General features: G+C 34.2%; 1 pseudogene; it reads left to right on the top strand.

Annotated features, from left to right (window-relative positions):
- Nucleotides 1–460: 460 nt before the first annotated feature.
- Nucleotides 461–831, top strand: LOC116739895 (annotated as a pseudogene).
- Nucleotides 832–6,093: the final 5,262 nt, after the last annotated feature.

The following is a 6,093-nucleotide window of genomic DNA, read 5'->3' as shown; positions in this document are numbered from 1 at the left end:
TGAAAGGAATTGAAGACAATACAAACAAATGGAAAGATAGCCTGTGTTCTTAGATTGGAAGAATTAATATAGTGAAAATGTTAATACCATCCAAAGCAATCTGCAGATTCAGTGCAATCCCTAACAGGATCCCAATGGTAATATACACAGAAATAGAAAAATCTATCCTAAATTTTGTATGGAATCACAAAAGACCCAAATAGGCAAAGCAATCTTGAGAAATAAAAACAAAGTGGAAGGACATCACAATTCCTGATTTCAAACTGTTATAAACCTATATTAATCAAAACAGTATGGTCCTGGCATAAAAACAGACACATAGACCAATGGAACAGAATAGGCATCTCAGAAATAAAACCACACATGCATGGTCAACTAACTTTTGACAAGAGTGCCAAGAACCCACCATGGGGAAAGAATAGTCTGTTCAATCAATGGTGTTAGGAGGCGTTGAGTTGACATGAAGCTGCTCACCCACAGCCTGCTGAGTTTACCTGTGCAGGGAAAGGGGGCCTGTGGCTTTTCCCCGTGCCTCCAGACCACTGAAGTCCGCATTAACCCTGTGGAGTCCAACCCCGACTTTGTGGCGGGAATGATACCTAAGGTGGAGTGGGCAGTGCTCCGGAGGCTTCAGACACCTTGCATCTGTTCAAGGTGCCCAAAAAGCCAATTCAAGGACATGAAAATAAGGAGAATTTTCTGAGAAATGTGCACCATGTGCTGCTAGAGGTGGATGTGTTGGAGGGCACCCTGCAATGCCCAGAGTCTGGATTTCTATTCCGCATCAGCCGTGGGATCCCCAAAATGTTGCTGAGTGATGAGGTAGCCTAGACTTAAAACAGTGCTAAGCACCAGTTTCTCATTCTGTGACCTTGTGTATCTTTGTTTACATATATCCTGTTTCTTAGTTCTGTTCTCTGTATCCCCAACCCTTGGCCCAGTGACACATGAAATACAAAGTGTTCTTGAGCTCGATATCATATACATATTTTTCTCATTAAAGGTTCAAAACCAAAAAAAAATTAAATAAAAATAAATGGTGTTAGGAAAACTCTATACTCACATGCAAAAGAGTGAAACTATACCCCCCTATCTTACACCACTCACAAAAATTAACTCAAAATGGATTAAAGACTTAAAGGTAAGACCTGAAACCATAAAACTCCTAGAAGAAAATGTATAGATATAAAATTCACCCATATAAAAGGAAATCCTATCATTTGCGATAACATGGATGAACCTGGAGTGCATTATGCTGTGTGAAATAAGCCAGACAGAAAAAGAAGAATACTGTATGGTATCACTTATACTTGAAACCTGAAAAAAAATTCTGATTTTTTCACTGTGTGAAGTAATGGATGTGCTAATTATCTTGCTCTTGGTAATTATTCTATAATACATGCATATGTTAAATCATCACATTGTACACTATAAATATATACACTTATATTAGTCAAATATTCCTCAATAAAATTAAAAAAATAAACCAGTAGGGAGCATTCTAGGAACAAGAAGTAACTAAGGGTTGTGTGGCTGGAGATTTGGCTAAGGGGTAGATAGGAGCAACACTGTGAAGGGCCTCACATGCCCTGTTGGTCCTCTGGGAGTCTTTGCTTATAATCAAGGTATAAGAGTCATCCTGGTTTGCATCTTATAGAAGAAAAGAACTATAGATTATTCAGGAGTGAGTGCAACAAAATTCTGATATGCTTCTGCTTTTCCTGAAATAGTTCTAATTTTTGTGAAAGAGAAATTCAAAGTCTCATCCTGAGACTGAGTAACACCCTTCTGGAGGCTGGAAGACTAGTGATGGCTCCTTGTCTTTCATGGCATATCAAAATGATGCTAAGAGCAGAGTTCTTGACTGCAACCAAAATAGGACTTTTCATTCAACAAACTTTAAAAAAAAAATGTGTTTACAATGTGTCATGCTGTATGACAGTTGCTCAGGATACTTAGTCAAATAAAAATGACCATTCAAACAATTTAAATACTGGTAGAGGATGCAAATATATAAAAGAACAAGTAGACTATATTGTAACATGTTCAATGATTAGAAGTAAGCATAAATAGTATAGGAGCACAGAGGAGGGATATGGTAAATTTCTGGGGCAGAGGCTTGAAAATGGGTTCAAGTTCTGACTCTGTCACAAATTATTAGCTCTATGATTTTAGATAAGAAATGTAATTTCTTGGGGCTTCATTGCCCCTATCAAAACAATAAGAACATTAGATGATATCCGAGTAAGCTCTCAGTTTTAAAATTCAGTGATTAAAAATGCAATCATAGGGCTTCCCTGGTGGCACAGTGGTTGAGAGTCCGCCTGCCAATGCAGGGGACACGGGTTCGTGCCCCAGTCCGGGAAAATCCCACATGCGGCAGAGCGGCTGGGCCCGTGAGCCATGGCCGCCGAGTCTGTGTGTCCGGAGCCTGTGCTCCGCAATGGAAGAGGCCACAACAGTGAGAGGCCCGCGTACTGCAAAAAAAAAAAAAAAAAAAAGCAATCATAAAAATTGCAATCATTTTATGATTCCAATAACTTAAACATACTTGATTTATAAAATTCAGCACATAGAAATATAAGCTAAGCATCAATTTCTTCTCCTCAACCCTTACTACCTCTAAAAGTCAACTTCCTTTTGTGTATTTGGGGGAAATACTCTCAAAAGATATTTTGTAAGTTGATGGTTTTGGTCTCAAAATTTAAGTTGCAGTGTCCTAGTCTAAGCCCATAGAAATATAACATAATGCTTTTAAGCATAAGCTTGGGAGACCAACTATGCTTGTAACCATGGGAAAATGACTTAACCTTTTGTGCTTCAATTTTTTTATCTGTGAAATGGGATAACAGTTGGTTATACTTTTTTAATGTTGTTAAGAGGAATAAATTAGTTAATACATGCAAGGGTTTAGAATAATAACTGGTACATGATAAACATTCAAAAAATATGAATTATATCACCTATAATGAATTTCAGTTGTTTTATATATATTTTTTAGTTGTGGGCTACTTTCTACCAAAGTTTTATGCAATTAAAGTTGTATATTGTAAACCCTAAGGCAACCACTAAAAACACTTTAAAAGTGGTATAAATAATGTCAACTTAGGAAACAAAATTGAATCATAATAATGCTCAATTAACCCAAGAGAAGGCAGATAAAGAAAAAAGAAATAAAGAACAGATGGAAGAAATAGAAAACATCTGGCAAGATGGTAGATTTTAATCCAACCATATCAATAATTGCATTAAATATGAATGTCTGAATGCACCAGTTAAAAATGACTGTTAGATTAGATCAAAAGGCAAGCACCAGCTATATGCTTTCCTCAAGAAACTAACTTTAAATATAAATATAAGTGTAGTATAACTATACATATAAGTTAAAAGTAAAAGAGAAGATATATCATGCAAACACTAACCAAAAAGAAAGTCTGAAATAGCTATTTTAATATCAAACAAAATAGATGTCAGGGCTAAAGAGAGATATTACTTGATAATAAACGAATCAATTTTTCCAAGAAAAAATAGCAATCCTAAACATTTATGCCCATAACATCAGAGTTTCAAAATACATGAAGCAAAAACAAATAGAATGAAAGGAAATATAGATAGATCCAAAATTGCTGAAGATTTTATCACTCCTCTTTCAATAACTGATAGAAAAAACACGTAGAGAGAAAACTAGTAAGAATACAGGAGCCCTGAACATTATCAACCAAATGGACTTAATTGGCATTTATGAAACACTCCATTCAACAACAGCAAAATACACTTTCTTTTTCAAGTACACATGCAACATTCACCAAGATAGACCATATGACTCACAAAATACACCTCAATAAATTGAAATGAATAGAAAGTCATACAAAGATGTTCTCAAACCATAAAAGAATTAAACCAGATATAAATAACAGAAAGCTATTTAGAAAATCTTCAAATATTTGGTAAATAAACAACACAATCCTAAATAACCCATGGGTGGAAAAGAAAATCTCAAAGAAATTTTAAAAATATTTTGAGGTAAAAGAAAGTGAACATACAACAGCACAAAATGTGTGGGATGTAACTAAAAACATGATTATATGGAAATGTATAGCATAAAATGGCTATAACATAAAATAGTTAAAATGTAACATATAGCATAAAATGGTTAAACAAAAAGAAGAACGATCTCAAATCAACAATCTAAGCTTTTACCTTAAGAAACTAAAAAAAAAAAAAGGGGGCAAACTAAACCCAAATCAAGAGTAAATTAAGTAATAAAAATAATACCAGAAAGCAATGAAATTGAAAAGAAGAAAAAATATATGATCCTCAATAGATGCAGAAAAATCATTTGACAAAATTCAGTATTTATGCTAAAAAAAAAAAACTATCAGCAAACTAGAAATAAATGAGAACTTTCCTAACCTGACAAAGTATACATGGAATATCCAGCAAGCTACAGCTGTATTACACTAAATGATGAAAGACTGAATTGTTTCACCCTATTATAAAACACAAAGTAAGGCTGTTCTCTCTCTCAACATCATACTGAAAGTCCTAACTAGTGCAATAAAGCAAGGAAAAGATATAAAAGGCTTGCACGTCAAAAAAGGAAGAAATAAAACTGTATTTAAGGGACTTCCCTAGGGGTCCAGTGGTTAAGACTCAGTGCTCCCACTGCTGGGAAGTAGAAGCTTCCCTGGCTGGGGAACTAAGATCCCACATACCTCATGGTGTGGCCAAAAAAAATCCCAAAAAACAAAAGCTGTATTTAAAAAATGGCATGACTGTCTATGTAGAAAATCCCCAAAGAAGTCTACAGAAATCCTTCTCGAACTAATGAAAGGGGTTAGCAAAGTCACAAGATAGAAAATTGACAACTGGAATTCAAAATTTTAAAAATAATGCTATTTATCATAACATCCAAAAAAACTTAGAAATGAGTCTAAAATTTATGTGTAGGACCTGTATGCTAAAATCTGCAAAACACTGGTGAAAAATATTAAAGAAATCCTAAATAAATTTAGGGTCACACCATGTTAATGGCTTTAAGACTCAGTATTGCTGTCAATTATCCCCAGTTCAATTGAAAACCCCAAATAAAATCCCAGTAGGTTCTTTTGTAAATATTAACAAGGCGATTCTAAAATTTATAGGGAAAGACAAAGGAACTAATATAGCCAAAGCAATTTTAAAAGAGAAGAACAAAGCCAAAGGACTCACGTTCCTCTATCACAAGATATACTCTAAAGTTGTAATCAAGACAATGTGGTATTGGTAAAAGGATAAACACATAAATCAATAGAACAGATAAAAAGAGACAAGAATTAGATCCACATGAATAAAAACAGTCAACTGACTTTGGTAAAGGTGCAAATACAATTCAATGGAGAAAGTATAGTGTCTTCAACAAATAGTGCTGGAACACTTGGATGTCTATATGTCCCAGTCCCAGAAAAAGAAAGAAGGAATCTGAACCATACTTCAAACATTAACTCTAAATAGATTATAGATATAAAGCATTTAGGAGAAATCATGTGTGAACAAAGAATTTTAGTTATGTCACCAAAAGCATGATCTATAAATTTAAAAACTTGATAAATTGTACTTCATCAAAATGAAAATATTTGCTTTACAAAAGACAGCCATAGCTTAGAGAAAATATTTGCAAATTACATTTCTGGTGAATAATTTCTAACCAGAATATATAAAGAACTCTCAAAACTAAACAATAAGAAATTAAGCAAACCAATTTTAAAAATGGATAAAAGATCTGAGCAGACACGTCACCAAACAAGGGACGAGGGTGGCAAATAAGCCTACAAAAAGATGCTCAATGTCATTAGCACAGAGAAATGCAAGTTAAAATTACCATGAGACACCACTACACTCCTACTAAGGTGGTTATTATTTTTTTTTAAAGGCAACACCAAGTACCTAGAAGGATGCCAAGCAACTGGAACTTATTACATCGTTGGTGGGAATGCAAAATATTACAGCCTCTCTGGAAAACAGTTTGGCAATTCTTATAAAGTTAAAGATATTTCAAGCCACCCAAAAGAAATGAAAACTTATGTACCTGCAAAAACATGTATATGAAAATTT

Source organism: Phocoena sinus, chromosome 1 (genome assembly GCF_008692025.1).
Source record: "Phocoena sinus isolate mPhoSin1 chromosome 1, mPhoSin1.pri, whole genome shotgun sequence".
In the NCBI taxonomy this organism is placed as follows: domain Eukaryota; kingdom Metazoa; phylum Chordata; class Mammalia; order Artiodactyla; family Phocoenidae; genus Phocoena; species Phocoena sinus.
This window is presented reverse-complemented; position numbering and strand designations above follow the sequence as displayed.